The sequence below is a fragment of the Ciconia boyciana genome, chromosome 5 (assembly GCF_034638445.1).
Source record: "Ciconia boyciana chromosome 5, ASM3463844v1, whole genome shotgun sequence".
Classification (NCBI taxonomy): Eukaryota; Metazoa; Chordata; class Aves; order Ciconiiformes; family Ciconiidae; genus Ciconia; species Ciconia boyciana.
Genome location: NC_132938.1, coordinates 371,675 through 391,624, shown reverse-complemented (window position 1 = coordinate 391,624; position 19,950 = coordinate 371,675). Strand labels below are relative to the sequence as shown.

General features: G+C 54.6%; 1 long non-coding RNA gene across 4 annotated transcripts in view; it reads left to right on the top strand.

The window, feature by feature from the left end:
- LOC140651552 (uncharacterized) overlaps positions 1 to 19,656 on the top strand; it is a 39,477-nt gene extending 19,821 nt beyond the window's left edge. For 2 of the 4 annotated variants that reach the window (XR_012042438.1, XR_012042436.1), the window contains exons 5-6: positions 194 to 6,220; positions 15,671 to 19,656. This is a non-coding gene — a long non-coding RNA (uncharacterized lncRNA). The remainder of the gene's footprint in view (positions 1 to 193; positions 6,221 to 15,670) is intronic. The other 2 variants (XR_012042439.1, XR_012042437.1) reach the window with 2 other exon arrangements.
- Positions 19,657 to 19,950: the final 294 nt, after the last annotated feature.

Below are 19,950 nucleotides of genomic sequence, written 5' to 3'. Positions count from 1 at the left end.
GACCGTCTTGCCAGTTTAAGTCCCACAGTTCAGTCCGACACTGCGGCGTTGTCCTTACAGCAGTCTCTAAAATGAAGCACGTTTGGCATTTACATCATCCCATTTCTCAATAGTTCTGTTTATTGTGTAGAAAATATTTTGTTTTGATTGCTGCTGGGCTTGGCTTAAGTGAAAGAATATACTCTTTATTCAGCTGAGAACAGAGGCTGCTTTCGCTCCCCCAAACCACGACTCGGAAAACGGCTGAGGAAGGGTGCTCTCGAGCCGACGGAGGCGAAGCCGAGCTGCAGCAGCAGCCAGGCACCGGCGGGGTTTCGGCAGCTGCCGCGGCAGGCAGGCTGCAGCCTCTACGAAGAGCCAAGGGTATTTTAGAAGCTTCTGGCTGGCACACGCGGAAACCCGAACCACCACTGTCGGCAGACGAACCAACAAATGATTGCCTTCCTTTGCATGCTGATGTACTGGGTTTGAACGCAGAATACACCCATCGTGCTCAGGAGGTTTCGTGACTGACAACTGCGACGCCAGTTTTCCACACAAAACTGCACTCCACTTGTCATCCAAATACAATTGGCAGAAATCAAAAGCGCAAAGCAATCTTTTAATAAAAAACAAAATCAATCACCATTTTCTAGCAAATAAACAAAAACAAGCCCTCAAATCTAAAAACTTATGCTACATACTCAAAGGAATGTCTACCAAAATACTGGATCCTTTCCATTGCCAGAAGAACTAGCAACAATATTCTGCAAAATACTTGCAGCTTTAAATCAACGTGTCCCACTTGTTATAAAAAAAGAGAGCAAAACTCTAAGAAAACAAGGAGCCTGAAGGAAAAGCAAGATTCACCGCTTGAATAGAAAGCTTCCTGCTCAGCGATTTTAAAAACAGTTGCTTCCCTTTTTATCCACCCTGCTTTACGCAGGCCATTTTACCTTCCCGGTGGCTGCGGGCAGCTGCGGTCCAGGGAGGATCTATAGGTGTGAAATGCCACGAGCTGGAAGTCGGAGCTGCCCCGCTGCGGTACCACCGGCCGGGAGCAGGGCACGGCTCTCGTCGTCACCGGGCTCCCCAGCACACGCGCTGCCGGAGGGAGGGGGTCTTACACCTGCACTAACAGTTAAATGATCATACGATCACGGAATCGTTTGGGTTGGAAAAGACCTTTAAGATCATCCAGTCCAACCGTAAACCTAACACCACCAAGCCCACCACTGCACCGCGTCCCTACACACCACATCTATGCGGCTTTTAAATACCTCCAGGGATGGGGACTCAACCCCTTCCCTGGGCAGCCTGGTCCAGTGCTGGACAACCCTTTCGGTGAAGAAATTCTTCCTAATATCCACCCTAAACCTCCCCTGGCACAACTTGAGGCCATTTCCTCTCGTCCTATCACTTGTGACCTGGGAGAAGAGACCGACCCCCACCTCTACACCCTCCTTTCAGGCAGCTGTAGAGAGCGATGAGGTCTCCCCTCAGCCTCCTTTTCTCCAGGCTGCACAACCCCAGGTCCCTCAGCCGCTCCCCATCAGCCTTGTGCTCCAGACCCTTCCCCAGCTCCGTTGCCCTTCTCTGGACACGCTCCAGCCCCTCCATGTCTCTCTTGTGGTGAGGGGCCCAACACTGAACACAGCATTCGAGGTGCGGCCTCACCAGTGCCCAGTACAGGGCACGATCACTGCCCTAGTCCTGCTGGCCACACTGTTCCTGATACAAGTCAGGATGCCGTTGGCCTTCTTGGCCACCTGGGCACACTGCTGGCTCATATTCAGGTGGCTGTTGACCAGCACCCCCAGGTCCTTTTCTGCCTGGCAGCTTTCCAGCCACTCTTCCCCACGCCTGCAGCGTTGCATGGGGTTGCTGTGGCCCAAGTGCAGGACCCAGCACTGAGCCTTGTTGAACCCCATACACTTGGCCCCAGCCCATGGATCCAGCCTGTCCAGGTCCCTCTGCAGAGCTTCCTGCCCTCCAGCAGATCAACACTCCCGCACAACCTGGTGTCATCTGCAAACTGACTGAGGGTGCACTCGATCTCCTCGTCCAGATCATTGATAAAGATCTTAAACAGAACTGGCCCCCACACAGAGCCCTGGGGAACACCGCTTGTGACCGGCCGCCAACTGCAGTAAACTCCATTCCCCACCACTCTTTGGGCCCGGCCATCCAGCCAGTTCTTTACCCAGTGAGAGGACACCCGTCCAAGCCATGAGCAGCCAGTTTCTCCAGAACGCTGTGGGAAACAGTGTCAAAGGCTTTACTGAAGTCTAGATGGACAACATCCACAGCCTTCCCCTCATCCACTAGGCAGGTCACCTTGTCAGAGAAGAAGATCGGGTTGGTCAAGCAGGACCTGCCTTTCCTAAACCCGTGCTGGCTGGGCCTGATCACCTGGGTGTCCTGTACATGCCACGTGATGGCACTCAAGATGATCTGCTCCTTAACCTTCCCCAGCACCGAGGCCAGGCTGACGGGCCTGCAGTTCCCCGTGTCCTCCCTTCCGGCCCTTCTTGAGATGGGAGTCACGTTTGCTAATCTCCAGTCAACTGGGACCTCCCCGGTGAGCCAGGACTGCTGGTAAAGGATGGAAAGTGGCCTGGTGAGCAGTTCCACCAGCTCCCTCAGTACCCTTGGGTGGATCCCATCCAGCCCCATAGACCTGCGTGTGTCTAAGGGGTGTAGCAGGTCGCTCACCATCTCCCCTTGGGTTACGGGAGCTTCATCCTGCTCCCCGTCCCTGTCTTCCAGCTCAGGTGGAAAACCCATTCTACGAGTGTTCACACACAACTTCAACACGTGTTGGCGAAGGTTAAAACACAGAACGTGCTCACAGAGGAGATAAGGAAGCAGGATTATAAACTGAAGATATCGGACTTGCACCATCACAGCGTTGTCTCGGGCAGATTTGATAAACAACGTGCCTAGCTAACAGAAAGCAGGCAGGTTTACTGCTAATTCATACGGTAAAAGTGTCGCGCTGTCCTCCTGCGGCTAAGTTCAGCCCCGGCCCTGCAGACCCTTTTTTCAAATCGCAGTGTTTAGATTTTTGTTATTTTAACGATGACACGTTCCAGTTTAGGCTCAGCTTGCACTGGTGACTTCCCAAATCACGAGACTGGGATGTTTCTCCGGTAACGTCTGGAGATGCTCCCGGGCACCCTCTCGCAGCCGCACTGCCAGGACAGGAGCACGGGCTGCGAAGCAGGACAAGCTCAGAAGCACCGGTGCCAGCAGGAACACGCAGAGCGGATGCTCAGGACCAAGGAGGCAGCCGGGGGCAGGACCTGGCAGACAGAAGCCCAGGGAGATGTTTCAGGAGGAGCGGAGCACGGGCCGCACGACTTGCAGGAACATCTCAGCTGCACTGAGTGGGACAAGAGCCTCGGAGCACAGAGATAAATAACCCTGCCAGGCTTTCGCCTTTCAAACTATTTAATTTTTATTTTTCTATAGCGTCAGTCTGTAGAGCAGTAGTAGATAAACCGGCCTCAAAAATCAAGTATTTCACCGTTTCTGCTGCAGCAACGTCACATTTGGTGTTGTGGGCTGCACGTGGGCGTCTGGGGAACGCTTTCTGCAGAGCACTCGGATGGGAGCCGCGGGAGAGCTTGTCTTCCTTGCTTCCTTTCCAAAGCATAATCAGACTAAAAGCACATGTTAACAGTAACCAACACACCTAGATTTTTAAGCAAGCAGATGCAGGACACGGCATGGCTCCACGTTAAGCTTTTCTGACAGCAAAGCCCATTTACGAGGCTCCCGACGTCCTTCCCCCCAGCCTCTCGCCCGCTCTCCGTCACAGATGGCCAAACTCCCCAGTGCGCTGCCCCTTCCGATTTTAAAAACGCCGTCTCTCGAGCAGGTTTTGATGTGGCCGCAGACAGACGCCCGCCACAAGGAAGGGACAGGCAGCAGAGGTGGAGGTGAGGAGGCTCGTAAGCCAGATTTGCCAGTTTGGGGCAATTACCAGCGGGGCCAGGGCCGAAGAGCACGCCGCCGGCCTCTCAGCGCCACCTCCCTCCTCGCCAGCAGCCGCAGAAATTCTCCAGGGAAGAAAAACTGGGACTTCGCATGGAAAAAGAATTTCCTGATTTTTTTTAAACGACAAAAGCTCTTCAGGGCCTGTTTTACAAATTATGAAGCAGAGATGCATAATAAAGCAAGCAGCACATCTTTGTTCCCTGCAAAACCATCTCCAGAGACCACCCCCTAAGAATTAGCAGCAGAGTCAAACGAGTGAATCACCCCATCAGCCTGTTTGGAAGTTCCACCACATTTCACTCGCAATATGCTCCGGCACCGATTTTCTGCCACAGCGACTCCTTTCCATGCCTACAGAGGAGCGAGCAGTCCTTTCACAGAAAGAAAAGGCTTTTTCCCTGCATCAAACCACCCTGAGGTTGCAGCGAGCTACCCAATTAGTGCGGCAGAAAGAAACTAACACCAGAGTTTACTGAAAAGGGGAGTAAAAACATCGTGCAGATCAGCGCCTGGCGAGCTCCGCACACCCCAGCTGCCCGGGCCCCAGAGAGCCTCTGCTCTGCAGTCAAGCGACGGGAAAAATCAAACCGCAGGTAAAAGCCTCCAGGATGCGCAATCTTCCCGACTGTGAATAGATACCCAGCCCAGGATTCTTCTCCGTAGTGGTATGAAAGGGTAGGCTAAAATAATTTACATTACCACAGCAAAACACAAGATTATGCAAATTACTGTAAATCTGCTGAGTAGCCTGAAAAAAAATTGCCAACTCAGGTAGCGTTCCCTTCTAGAGATTCGTTCCAAATGCGTTGTAGCATTTTCATCAGCAGACGAGGCGGAGGGCTTTGTATTTCTCCTCTACGCACCCAGTCACACGGGCAAAGCATTGGAAGGGCACTTTTTACGTGGTAAAACAACTGACAATCCCCTAGGAGCCATAAAACCCCAGTTTTCTCTCCGGAGGCGCCCACAGACAGCCAGGAGAAGGGGCTGTGGATATTTTCTGTCCTTTATTTTGGGTGCCCGTCCGTCCCTCCCAGGCAGCGTGGCCCCTGCTCGCCCCGGGGCAGCGGTGCCGTACCCCGGTGAGTGCGGCCGCCCCGGCGCCCGCAGGCGAGCTCGGCCCTCCGGGTCATCTCCGCTGGCAGAGACCTGAGCTGGGTAAATAAATGGCTTTCAGCACGCTCTGGCAGGTAATTTATCGCTGCAGCGTTAGCTCCAGACTAAGCCTCCCAGTCATAAACAAAAAAAGGATTTAAATTACTGGGGGTGTTGACCTAAAAACGAAGCACATACGTATAGCTAGCTACCCCAGCCGCTGTGTCCCAGGAAACCCCGACGGGCACTTGGCTGCAATGAGCACAATGCGTCCGATCCCAGCCGAAGAGTCCTTTTTCCACCGTACCGCCGACTCCGGCAGCGTGCCCGCTGGCTTTGGCGCATCGCTGTGTTTCTGTCCCAGGAACAACAGAACTTCACCCAAAGCTGCTGGTCAATAAAGCCAAGGAAATTCAGCCTTTAGCATCCGTTCCCGTCTCTAACATTTGCACGCTTCAGGAGGAGAGAACTAAAGTGCGCAAAGCACTATTAAACTGCTTTAAAAAAAAAAACCAAGGCGTAAGATGACCATACTCTAGGGCTGAAACGCTGTGTCAGTCAAAAACAACAGCCGGACTAGCATTAGCTATTTCTTAGCTCCTTTCCCTAATTTACCTACTTCTTCCCCAGCAAAGCCCTGCCCAGACCAAGGAGAGCACGTCCCCGCGACACCGCCCGCGGCCCAAGGGGGTTTTGAGAGCATTTGTAAAGCACGGCGGCTCCCTCACCTACCCAAGTGGGGCCAGCAGCGAAAGGGCACAGGAGGGACTTCACCGGGTCTGTGTAAGCCCAGCCAGGACCTCAGCTGCCTGGCAGTCCCCGCACGACGCCGTTGCTGCCCACGCTCACCGGACTTAAAGCCAGCAGCGCCAGCACCCGCAGTGCCACCAGCAGTGGGGACAGGCTGCCTCGACCGAGCAGAGCGATGGCCGCTTGCGCTGAGCCCAGGGACGGGGCTGGGGAGGCTGGCGCGGAGACAGAGCCGACGGATTCACGCGCGTTTCCGTACTCCAGGAAAGACGTGAGCGTGCAATCCCAAACGTCGCCCAGGTCCTGGCTGTCGAGCTTAGGGAGGGCTGTGGGACCTGCAGCTCCGTCGCTGGAGCGAGCCCTTGCCACTCCACGAGCCTCTTTCCACCTCCAGGTAATAGATTTATTTAACTATATTTCAGCTCCAGATAATGGATTTCCTTAACGACAGCGACATCTCAAAAAGGTTTTGTCTTCGTTTGCCTCGTGACTCCCCTCACCCTGTACGAACACGGGTCAGTCCCAGGGTTTGTTTGTCACTCAAGTCATTCGTTCAGTGTTATAATTAACACAGTAGCCAATTAATAGCATATGGGTACGCATCGCCACAAGAAAGTAATAAAACAAGTGCTGAATTTGTCATTAGTGCTGAATGACAAAAGTTAATGCCACTAAATCCGGCAAAAGTACACACATTTTCAGTCTCAAATTGTAATTTTGTAAATCTATCAAATAAGGGTTCATTAAAAAAAAAAAACAGAAAGTTTACTAATTTCATGGTATTCTCGTGCTGAGCGTCCTCCCTTCCCAAGAAAGCCTGTAATGTGTAATATCAGCAAAGAAGCATTTCAGAATAACTTTTTCCAGACACACGTTGCTTACGACGTCTCGCCAAGGACCTTGGGGAGCAGCGTCCCGCCCCGGCCGGGTGTCCCACCCTAACCCTGTTCCCCAGTTCCTCTTCCTGAATGGGACCTCGCCACTGACAAAAGGGAGAGGGTACACATCACACTTCAGAAGTCCAGAAGCTCCTTCTCCACTGGCACAACGTGAGTTTGGGGAATCTAGAAGACAACTTCTACCAATACAAAACTCACCCCGAATAAAATGGCAACAGTAAGACTGCTTAAAAAGGAAAATTCATAAGCTGCACATCCACTGAGAGCAAGGGTTTCCTGATGTAAGCTACTGCTCAGCCCCCACTTGAGAAAAAAGAACAAAAAAATAAATTTGCTAAGAATAGTCAGAGAAGTTAAGGGCAGCCCGGGAGCTTGAGAACAGAGCCCTACCTGTGAAATACGGTGCAGTCATCACCGGGGAGAAGGAAATTCCCAGACGGGCACACGCGAGGCACACGGTCCAGCTTCTGTAAAGGCACGTGCATGCGACACACGGATGGGTGCAGCTCCCCGAAACCGCTCGTGGGAAACCTCTGCCGGGCCAAGCACGCTTCCACCTCCACCCCACGCCGAAAGCTCCCATTCTGCGTACGGACGACTAGCGGGAGCCCCGGCTGGGGAGGAGGTTGGTGGGGCTCGGAGGATCCGGGCAACGCGCAGCACCTGCCTGTGATGTGCTTCTCCTCCTCCTCCTCCTCCTCTTCCTCCTCCTGGGCAGGAGCCAGCAGCCTTCCCCAGGCGGCTGGGCAGCCCAGAGCGAGCGAGCAGCCCCTGCCCAAGAGCACCTCGGCCCCCCACCTCCGACAAGCAGTTTTTACGAGCTTTATGATCTTCTCCAAATCACCCAGTGGATAAATCAGGGTGCAGGGCTTGTGCTCACGCATCCTTATGCAGTCAACTTCATGCAACGATGAAACATCTTTCCGTCGCTCTGCGGTCACACAAAGGGCCCTTCTGCCTAACCGAGGGAGTTCTGGTGGGTCAGCAGGGTGGACGTGGTGCTAACGGGGAAAAAGGTCTGCTTCTCTACTTTACAACGCCTGCGGAGTGCTCGGTACTCCCTGAGCCTGCTGGGACACAGCACGAGGGGTAGAAGAGGACCCTCAAGGGGCTCAGTGAGGTCCACCCTGGGCAGCTCTGCACCACAGCTGCAGCTTCCCAGGACCCACCAGAAACGGGACCGTCCCAGGTCCATCCGCCTCTCAGCGGGAAGGACAGACTGCCGCCCATCTAGGGGCAGGGAGGTTCAGAACGGACACCATGGCGGGGTCACGGCCATTACACAGGGAGCGAATGGAACACTTCCCCCAGCTCACATCGACCGAAACACCTCCTACTCCTGGGAAGGGCTCTTTGCACGACCGCAGAGTTCAAGCGGAAAGGCCACGTCTACAGAGTACAACGCTATCACAGCACGCTCGCACGCAACGTCCACAGACCTTCACCCACACGCCTGCTTTTAGGGCGGGATCTCAACCGCCGTTCCACAAGATCATCAGTGTCGCACCAGGGGCTTCACCTGCTTCTCCCAGCACCGCCCGCTGCAGTTCAAGCTGAGAAGCACCACGCTCCTCGGCATCAACGCAGATCCCACACCAGCTGCCCCGCTCAGGTATCCCGTCAAATACGCGCGTGATTGCTGCAACATCCATTCTCAAGCTCAGTAACTGTTCTTGAGCTCAACATCAAAGTATGCCTCTGAAGAGCACAGATGACACTGAGGTAGTGCTGTGCGTCCTACAGGTCAGTCTGGCCAATACAGAAATCCATCAAAACCTACCTACTGAAGGTCCGTTCGTCAATCAGCACTCATTTTAGTAGAAATGTTTCCCGAATCCTTAACGTTCAGGAAAGAAGGGAGAGCACAGAATTAGCCTCTAACACGTTCATGCCTTCACAAGGCGATGGCTCCCTAATTTTTGTTTCTAACTAACTAGAAATAAGGCTGTGGGACAAGTTGTGCTGCTCCAGCGTGAGGATGACAGTGCACGCCATTCACAAACATCTCCATGGCCTTAAGCTCAGGAGCTCACCGCGCTCCTCCCGCGGCGCCGGGGAGCACGGTTTGGGTAACACACACAGCTTTGCTCTGACCAAAACCACAGGCAGCAACTCGGTCCCAGAGCTGCAGAGCCGGGCGAGCCACAGGGCCAGCTGCCCGGGCGGGGATCGCCGCTGTCCCTGCCCCAGGACAACACACCTGAATCAGTATTTTCTTTTTCTCGTGTTGCAGCTTGCCGTGGCCCGCACTGCTGTCGGTATGTCGGACTGAAGCAAGGATCAAGCTGACTTCTCTGATGACTCTGTCCTGCCTCAGCTCTCCAGTGTTGTCGGACGAGCCAGGCTCTGATCTGCCTGGCTAAACCCAAGACTGGTATTCTCATGAAGACTCAAAACAACGTAATTACCGCAATTTTGGATTTTAACAGGAGAGAAACCGTCCAAGCTGGAAATAGTGCATTCCCATCTGCCTTCCCAGCCAGATGACCACGGGCTGGGCACCCGATGGCCTTCCCGAGCAGAGGTGGAAAGGTCGGCGGTGGGCCAGGGAGGCCGATGCCCGCCTGCAGCCGTTCCTCTCGGCTGCGGTCACTGTCCCTTGCCAGCTGCGGAGGAAGGAGGCGGGGGTGAGAGACAGCAAACTTGGGGATGGTCACCCTTGGGGACACCAGGCAGGGCACAACAGCCCGACACGGCAGCTGGTGGCACAACCCAGAACTTCCTCAGGTCTCCAGACACGGTACAGCGTGCCGGCTCCTCGCTGGTCTCTTCCTAAGCAGCAGAGCGTGTCTCGAGAGCTGCACCTCACACGCTGCAGGGTCTGCCCTCGGCTCTGGCGCGCTGCGTCTCCAGGAAAACCAACAGACAAAATTTCAGGTGGGGCTGAGTTTGGGGAACTCTTCCCCTGCCACCAGTGACCAAAAGGTCGTCTTCTGCCGGTGCGCACTGAACAAAGGAGGCGCGAGCATCCTCTCTGGTCACGCCAGCCCTTCCGGCAGGCCACACTGGTGCTCTGGATACCCGAATTTTGGGCATGGAGAGCAAGGTGGCGATACACTGACGGTGAGTGAAGAGGATGGCGGAGCAGAGCCGTAGGAAGCTCCCACAGATGCCAGCCCACGGGAGGAGAGAAGGGGCACCCCACGAGGCCAGAGTCACCCCCCGAGGCCGCTCGCCCACTGACAGACCCTGAGTTAGGCAGGAGCCCCAGGAGATCTGTGCAAGCGTCGGCGTGGACAATTCCTAACGGCTCAATCATCACTCCCATGCAGCGATGGTCTAAAGGGTGAATAAGCTGCTAAATTACACTAAATGGGAAATCGGTGTACTCCGATAGCGGAGGCAGCGTTCTGTCCCCCACTCTCCCAAACCCGCACCGCAGGGTACTGACAGCCAGCTCGGGAGCCCTGGGAAGGGGCACGGGGGAGGCGGTGGGGATCGGGCAGCCAGAGAAGCAACCAGGAACGCTGACCCACCGGAGCAGCCGTCACCGCCTGCGCGGCGCCAGGCCGGTCTCCGGCAGGACAGTCCCCAGGCAGGTGGCCCCGAGAAGCCACCACCGCAGGCAGGGACAGGGCTGGAGAGGAAACTCCTCCGGGCGCGGAGCAAGCCACGTGGGCTGCGCTTCGACTGCCCACCTCCTCCAGTAACAGGAGACCGTGCTCCACACAACTGCCTACCTGGCACCACTCAGAAATACGGCGTCTTCCCGCTTTTGCCCCCGTTTAAAGTATTACACACGTTTACAGACCATTTCCTCACTTATTTGAAGATACTGGTGATTAGTCACTGAAAAATGGATGCAATTCCAAGTGACTTGACTTGTGATTTGAGCATGATTTGGGTCACTACTGTGTTTCATCTGAGCATGACGGTTTCAGTGTTTCGCTCCATTATAGCGGATAACCCAAGGAATATTTATTGTATTCCTTCCAGAAGCCAGACTCACACCATTACGCCGGCACACAGGGACGCCTCCCTCCATGCAGATATGACTAACTGAACCTCAAACTGTCATTCAAAGTACAGATCAAAAGTTTCAGGCGAACCTTGAACATAGCAACCACCTCTGAAAAGCTCTGGTGAGGAGATTCACGACCGCAGGTTAAAATGCTCTTCGCCTCAAATTCAAGATGTGACCCAACACGGCTGGAATAAGGAAAGACTTGGAAATAACTCCAGTTTCTGCTAAGCCTAGTTATTACTGAATAGACAGCGTGTGGTGCTGCCATACCGTCCCCACTGAAAGGGGGGGATTACCCCAGGATTAAGAGCAGACCCGTCAGCCGGTGACACGGTGGGGGTGGCTGCCGTCTCACCCAGCAGAAGCCGGAGCGGCGCGGGTCTGCCGCTGTCAGACTTGCGGATGAGCCAGGATGAAGCCCCCACCGTGCAAACACCGCTGTGGCACTGGATTCATCCTGCTCCAGGCTGGGGAGCAAGGAGCCTAATGCCAACGGTTCGGGTGTTTCTGAACGCAATGACCCCGGCCACGGCACCGGCGTACAACCACGCGTCCCTAAAACGCTCGTACGGACGCCGCTGGGACAGCCGGTCGGTCCAGCCCAGCCCGAAGGGCCGGGGCAGCTCTGGCCCCCGCGGTACCAGTTTCAAAATGCAATTTGAGCAAAACACAGATAAGCCTGCTTGCTGCCAGCTGCCGTCCTGCCTGACCGAAATTCAATGCAGTTACCAGGAGAGGATTGTTAAGACTCAGTTTGAAATTTCACCTCCTTTGCCCCGCTCCCCCCCCACTGAAAACAGCAACGATCAGCAAACACAGAGCCCTGGAAGCTAGAGCAGCCGCCTCCGTCCGCCCGCAGACACCATTTCCCAGCCCAGGGGAGCGCTCCGCAGCCGCATCCCCACACGGAAACACGCTTTGACCCTGCACAGGGTGGGTAAAGCAACTTTCCAGCCGCACGCTATCACCGCCAGCCCCGAGCCTTTTTCTGAACGGCAGCCGCTCTGTTCAGCAGCCTGTGACTACGCAAACAAACCGTTTCGGCCAGAGACCAAATCACGCACGCACGCCCCACCGGCGACGGGCTCGGTGCTCTCGCACAACGCCCTTGCCCGGGCGGGCACGGCAGACGCAGGTCACGCTCCTCCACGGGGCTTTTTCAGGCTGGACACGGACCCGGCGTAAGGGGGGGCAGCAGGAAGGGGTCTGCCCTCCCCAGCTCTGCCGAAGCGCGGCCCTCCCGCCCCTGCAACCGGCCCTGGAGTTACAAAGCACTTTGCCAAGTTGGCAAGCGCCGTGTAACAGAGACGCCGAAAATGCGCTGCCCGGTCCCCAAAACAGCGAGTGTCGGGGACACAATGTCACCACGCTGGCGAGGAAGAACAAAACGACAAAGAAAGAAACTCCAAAGAAAGGCCTCGCTGTAGGGCCGGTGCCCGGCTCCGGTTCTGCTGCCTGCCGCACAGCCCAGGGTTAACTGCAATATGGTAAAACCTGGAAATGATTTTCAGGCCCTCGGAAGCTCAGTATCTCACCATGCAACCTGGAAAATAAGCAAAGAGGAAGGAAAAAGACGATGCAGAAAGGAAAACAACCCCGAATCTTTGTGCTGAAAAGCCCTAGAAAGATTCTGTCATCACCGGAGGCTCAGCTGACGCCTCATTGCATTATCAGTGATAATTAACAGCAAAGACAGACTAACTTAAATCAAAAGGACACGTCCGCTAATATAATTCAGACTATTTATCCACCCACCGTATATCATAACAGATACTGTTAGTGATGAAGATATCAAATTCCAGAAATATGAAAGCACAGAAAACACAATCTAGATTTCAGTATAAAGAGAGAGATATTTTTCATTGCAACAGATAGCATTAAGATACATTACAATATTATCTAACAGCATAGCCAAGAGTTTGTAAATAAGTTTCCCTCCCCCCAACTTACCCGGCTGTACGTGTGTCTCTTGCTCTGGGCCATGCTGCCGCTGGCTTTTCTCTCTAATTTAAAGATTTATTATTTTCAGATAATGGTCTCAGTTCATGGCAGCAGTAATTCAGCAGAGGTTTTTCACGTTTCAGCCGATCTAACCATCCCCGTGTCCCCCCGGCGAGGCTCTGCTGGGTCGCACAGAAAGGGGAAAAAGCCCTTTTCTGGCAGAGGATTCTTTAGCACAGGGATATACAAAAATCCAGCCCAGCTGATGGAGACTACTCTGCGCTAGTGCTGCTCCAGACTTGTCACCAGCGCTGCCAGCTCGCTGGGTCCTAACGCTACCCGGCTCCTGCTGGAGCCGCAGGAGGAGAGGCAAGGCAGCCGGCCCGGGCTCGGCGAGGCCCGGGCACAGCCCCTGGCACGGCCGCCGCTCGCCCACCCGCACCCGGGCACCAAGAAGGACAAAGCCTCCTCCTGCCTGTCCCACCCTGCGGGCAGCACCCACCGCCGGGTGCTGGGCAGGGACCACCCCAATTTCCTCCTGCCCGGAGCCGACCAAGACGCCCCTGGACAGCACCGCAGCAGCACTCGCCTCCGCTCGGCGTGCCTCCCACGCTCCCTCCTGTCCCCCTTTGCCCAGCGCCAAGGGTTCCCCCATCAGCCATACCTGGCTCTTCCCGTCTCCCCTGGCACCGCACCGCTGCATGGCAAAGTTTGAGGAAGAACGAGGCGGTGACGCCGGCTGTCTCCCCGACGCCCCGCGGCCCCGTCCGGCACGGCCAGGTAAGGGCGCGCACGCAGCCGCAGCGTGTGGCGCAGGCAGATGGGAGGCACGGAGACCAAACGGTTAATCGTGGGGCATTTCTTAAAATCAATAATTGTTCTTTCCCTGGTTGATCTGAATAGATGTCTAATTAAAGTCATCAGCCCCTCTTCTCAGAGCTGTCTGCGGCGTTAATTGCCGCCTGTGAAACGGCAAGCGGGGCTAACGGAGGGGCTTTGGCAAGCCAGCGTGCCCAGCAGCGAGACACCAGCACCCACCACCGTCCCGAGACCCTGCGCCCAGCCGTGTCCCCCCAGGCCGTCTCCAAAAGAGGGGCCGCACCATGGATTTTTATGACTGTTTCCACCCTATTTTAGCAGCCGACTGCAGTGACCACAGAGGAGGCAATGAACCACCTGAAGGGAAAAACCAGCGTCATCAGGAAGCTTTTAAAAGGGTGAAGAGGAACCTGCTAGGGAAGTTCTTGATAGGTCAATACAGGGGCTGAATTTCTCAAAATATTTGTATTAATGAACGTATCCTCTGGTCCCTTATCTCCTGCCCGGCTGCGGATGACTCCTAAGTATTCTATGAAAGGCAAACAAGAAATGCAAGCTTCACATCAGCTACCTTAACGCTGGTACGCGCGCTGAAATTTTGCTTTAGGAATTGTAAGTCAGAAAGGCTTGAAACCGCAGATAGACACCAAAAAAGCAGAGCACGGCACTGAAGAGGGGCAGCGCCTTCAGACAGAGGAAGACCAGGACGTCTTACAGAACAAAGTAGGTGGCCTCCAAGGATACAGCAACTGCATTCAAGGGAACGAACTGTAAGACGTGCACCCGGGGACGAACAACAAAAAACTTCACTAGAAACTAGGCCTTTCTCAGTCGCAGGAACAACCAAGAACTCAACCAGAGCAACTCAACCCCCGGCGCTCGCTGATCACCGGGGAGCTCCAAACCGCCCAGGGCGAGCAAAGGGGAGAATAACCGCACCCGCCGGACGGGAAAACCCTGCCGCTGCTCCAGGAGCTCCACGAGACCGCTCTGAAAAGCTATGGGGTTTTTGTCAAAGGACAATTATATTTCTCATGCAAAGCACAGGTTACATTACCCGTTAGATAAGCACACTGCAGTCAACAAGCCCACTCCCCGTCACTCCAGACGGCCAGCACAAAGGGAAAGCTAAAACCCGTCCGTCACTTCCGAAGCAGTCTTCTGCAGAGATGTGGATGTCTGAGCTGAAGTCATTTTTCCCCTCCTCGATGCTGTTTTAAAGGAAACAGTTACACGTACAGAAATCCAACCCAAAAGTCTCTGAGAAAGTGACAAAAAGGCAAGAGCATCTTCCCGTTCCCCTCAACTCTGTCAGCTCTAGGAGAGATCAAGGACATTAGATGCCAAAAACCCGCCTTATTTGAACAAAACCCAAGTCAAACACAACCAAAACTAGTCGAACACCATGAAATTATGAAAAAGCGAGACCAGCACCAGCTCGGCCAGCCCTGCGCCCGTGCGGCTGAGCCAGTGCAGCAGGAGGAACCCGATCTCCAGCCTCTCAGCACCAGCCTTCCCACGCATTATAAATATTTTTTGCATCTGCGCAACCTGCCAGGCAAAGGTTCCCAAAGCTCTTCACAAACCCCTCTAGCCCGGAGAAGGGCAGGGCAAACCACAGCGATCACCAGAAGAGAGGAATGCAACGCAACACCGAAGAGAGCTGGAGAGACCAGGCGGTGACGTGTTGGCCGGTCGGAAACAGGCAGTTTGTCCCAGCCCAGGTCACTCTGTCTTTCTCTACCGACCGTAACACGAACAAAGCCGAGCGCTTTGGGAGGAGGATCGCGGTACTCCCCCTGCGCTGACCCATAACCGAAACGAAGGAGGGGTGGGAGGCGTCACTGCTGCAGCCCCAGCAGTGAAGATGGTTTGGGAGCACAGGGGGGGTCTCCCGTTCACACTGCAGACAAATCCAACGGTTGTGGGTCAAAAAAATCCCTAGACTAAAATACCCCTTCTGTCAACTTTCCCTCATCCCCCTACAAGGACAGTGCACGCGGTGGGGCTCCCGAGACTAGGACTCTCTTGGTTCCTCTCTCATAAATATTAAATCCAAATTTTTCCCTTGTAGGAAATCCATCAAGTGCTTTTAACCACAGACAGAAGTACCACCTCCGGCTTCGGAAGCCTCCAGCAACTCACTGCCAGAACCTGGCAGGTTACATTGGAGAAAACATCACCATATTTCACCTTTTTCCAATATTCTTCTCCTCTGCAGCCACTACCGGGCACTGTTAAGACAGGCTCCTGGCCAAGGTGGACTTCCGCTCTGACCCAGCACGGACACTGTGCCCTGCTCTTCTCCAGCACGAGCTGCATCTGCTCCGGTTAGTATTTTTTTCCCTTTTTAGCCAAGGTCCACTGGATTTTACCAATGAGGGAGCTATCTACAGGCTGCATCTCTGCAGAACCAGGCAAGCCCTGACCTCTTCCCTCAGACCGGGAGATGCAGCAGCACACTTCAGAGTCTCCAGGAGACTGGAAGCCTGGCACGTGCCTGACCGCAGAGCCCTGCGCACGGCTTGGCTTCAGTCCTGGCTCAGGAGCAGAGGTTGCCGCTTGTCTGCCCCGGAGCAACAGCAGCAAAGAACCTCGAGAGAGGTCTGCCCGCAAGCTGCCCCGTAGCCAGACGTCCCTCCTGCTCAGCCAGGGCTGCAGGGGCACGTGGGACCAGCCGTGCTCCTGCAAGGCGTGGGCTGCCCACCGCAGGGTTGCCCACCGCGGGGCTGCCCACCGCGGGGCTCGGCAGGTCAGCACGCGCGTGGGATGGGACGATGGCAGGGTAACTCAGGGCTGCGTCCCCGGTACAAAGAGAAACCCATTGACGGTGTTGGGGATGGGAGGAACCCCGGGGGAAGCGCCAATTCGGGCAGCTTTCACACGTTTGGTTTAATACAAGAGGAAGGAGGTTCTTGTGATCAAGGCGCAGGACAGACTCAGGAAATCTGGAATCTAAATACCGACGTTTTTTCTGTGTTCCTGTGCGACCTCTGGGCCTCTGAGGCTGGGGCAGAGCCAGAGGAACAGCTGGCTGCGGCACGAGACGTATGAGAACCGTGGACACGGCCCTTGGCTAACCAGAGGGCACGGCCGTCTTGCACAAATATTTGAAGGGTGGTAACCCCAGCAGAGCGACGGCGGCGTTTCTATTCAAAGGAGAGGCTGGAACGACAGGCAGGGAAATCAGGCGAGAGAAACCCTTCCTCTAAGTACGCAGAGCACTGGGAAACAGCCACAGAACTTCACAGGGACTTTAGAAAGTGCAGGAGGGGGAACGGTCCTGCCGCAGCCTGGGAACGGGTGACATGGGACACTTCCCCCTCTCAAGGGACGGGAACTTACCACTGTTCTTCCCGCAGAGCCCTAGGAATAACAGGATATACGCTGAAACAAGCAAAAAACTAGTGAATATCAGGAAGGCTTTCCTCCCAGCAAGACCAGCTGTAGCTGGAAGAGTATTTTTTCATTTCAAAAGAAGATTACAAATGCTACACGGCTAATTTCTCCCTCCTCCGCCGGCCTACAGTTTTCCACGTTAAACCTGAAGCACAAGGGAATTTTCCCCTCACGCACACACCATTTTTCCCCCCGAAGCATCCCTGCAGAGCCTGCTCTGCCAGCCAGCGCAGCGGCCGGTACCCTAGTGACTGACAACCAAGGGGCAGGCGGCGGGGCACCGCAGATCCCCCCGAGCCCCGTCGCTGGCATCAGTGAACAAACTTGCACCAAATCGCCCAATTTCCCCGCAGCATCACCCACAAACGCAGCAGCAGTGGAAATCAAACCCGGTGAGTGAAGCAACACGAAGGAGTACACAAGGAAGATATTTCCAGTAAGAACACATACTCAATTTCTAATGTCCAGTTAGGGACTCATGATGGTTTCATTGGAAATCTAAAAACAGTTACGCAAACCTTGAAAACATTTTACATTTAAAACAAGCCTGTGATTCACCCCAAGGACAGTAAGTCCGTGACAATTTTAAGCCTCCACAGTCTATACAAAAGCTGCAAAGAAAGAAAGGGGAAGAAGCCTCAATTTCAGGCCACTTAAAGCTAAATGAAAATGAAAACATTAGAGAACATTCAAGCTACTTGCCGAAGCACGGGCAGGCTCACAGCGATCAAAGCACGCTCTCTCCTTGTCACTACAATGCCAAGGCTGGAACCTGCCTTCGTTTTCAAAAGAGCCTCTTAAAACACGCAGTGCTACAGAAGGACTGGAACCGCGGCAGATGGGAACCACTGCCAGCGATGCTCCACCAGAGCCCCTTGAAAGCTTCCCACAGAAACCAGGAATCCTACAGCTATTGAAATAGGTCAAGAACAGGAGCAGAGCTACCTGCGCCTCGTGCCGATGGAGCACCTCGGCCACCCAAAGACACCTGCCCTCGAGAGATGCCGAACTTCAGCACCCCCCAAGCCACCCTAACCGGCCGTTCCCCAACGCCAGCGGCCAGGCGGCCACCAGGGAAAAGCTGCGACAGCAGCAAGAAACACTTGTTCCCTCCGACGGCAGGACACAGGAAAGAGATCCCGACAGCAGCACCCAGAAGTGCCAGGGCCTAGCACCCAAAAGCGCCGGGGCCCTGCCGAGCGCCCCGAGCCCCAGGGGAGCAGCCGCTGCCACTCTCCCCTCCTGCTGCGGCTGCCGGCCGGCCGCACCGCGCTGGGAGCCAACGGACGCTGCTGGAGCAGGCTTGTCAGGAGCCCAGCCCACCGGGGACCACCGTCCCCACGGCACTCGAGGGCTCTGTGCTCCCTCCCACTCGGGGACCCCGGCTTCCCATACCCACACGACGATGGAGGACAGGTCTCCGAGCCCAGACCCCTGCTTTCCCCAAGTCTACCAGCGGGATTCATGCTGTCTGCCCAAAGGCACTGCGCCTACCCATCCTCCTCCTCCTCCCACCCTCACAGCTGGAACCCTGTGGTCGGAAGGGGGGATGCGTGGAGCCTGCTTGGCTGCAGCGCTGGAGGGTCTTTACAGCCCCAGACCACGACGAGGACATCAAACGTACCAGCTCCAACCCCTGGCACTGAGATTTCCTAAACCCATACTGAAATAAGTGTAAACACAAAAGCAAGAGCCTTTGGAAATGACTCTGTGAATAGACGTAGGCTGAACACTGGAAAATCACTGTTTTGCCGAGCAGGAGGATGCAATATCCACACCTTCGAGGAGACACCGTTTCTTAGCCTAACAAAGTTACGCAGCACCATTCACCACTCGCTGTTTTCATTTCTCATTTACTTGGTGGACCTTGGATGAAAATTAAAACTTGATGGAAAGACAAGAAGCCCAGGTTAGACAGTAGTTTTATTAGTTAACTGAAACTGCATTACATGGGGATATGTAGAGCTTCCTGTAATTAAAGCATTTTGAGACAGTCTTAAGCAATCGGTGCAAACAAGAAAAACATCCCTAAGGTGAGGCTGGCTGGTGGCTGCTGCAGCCTCTGTAGAACCAGGAGATTTCGGCCCAAAGCCTGCTCTATAGAGAGGAAAATGATTTATTTTTTTCTCCAAACTCAGACACTGTCATTTTTGGATGAACTGCTGTTTCAAGCAAACAAAATAACTAAGATGAATAAAATCTTCCTGCCACTTCCAGGGGCTGCCACAGCTACCAGAAACTACAGCAGCCCCTCTCCCACAAAAACATACCCAATTTTCTGATTCATGTTAAAGCTTTGAAATAAAGTTACTGTTTTAACACCCTTTAATAAATTTAGTTTAGCAGATCATAGGAAATGTCAGCCTTAATAAAGGCTATGGTCTCACCTCTTACTGCCTGATCCCCAGCTGCGCTCAAGGCAGCTCCTGCCCAGCTCGTCTCACAACCGCCCGCGATGAACCCCAAGCCTCCGACAGGCCGCTGGCGTAGTTTATTCCCAAGCAACACCAGCTGCTGGGCAAGCCGATTACCCGCCTCCCGATCCAACCTCACCTCTGAGTACCGACAAGAAAATTTCTTGTTATAAAAGGGCACTGTGCGTCCCAAGCAGGGAGGGTTCTCGCAGACCTCCTTGCACCCTTGGTGCTGAAAAGACAAGACTCGAGAGCAAGGACAAGGACAGGCGAAGGCAGCGCGTTGAGCAGGGGCCGGCACGCCGGGGAAGGGACCAGCGCAGTGCGCGGTTACCCCAGCACAGCCCCTTCTCAGGCATTTAGGTATTTATTAGGCAATAACACGTACCGTAAAAGCTGCCTGGGTGTTTGTTCACAAATCCAGTTCAGAGGATCTCAGGAGACGTGTATTCGCACGGGAGACTGAACTAGATCAGCTTGGGGCATACTTCACAGGTCAAGGTCGTTCTTGCCGGTTTGGGGCAATCTTCATTCACCTGCAAAAGAGCGGCAAACGTTACAGACCTCCGCACGTCACCCTGCGTGGGCGAGTCACCGGTGCCCCTCCGCCCCTCCTCCCCAGGGACACCGGCCATCCTGCAGGCCGCTGGCAGCCGTAGCTTTATTAGGACCCACAATGACTGTCTGG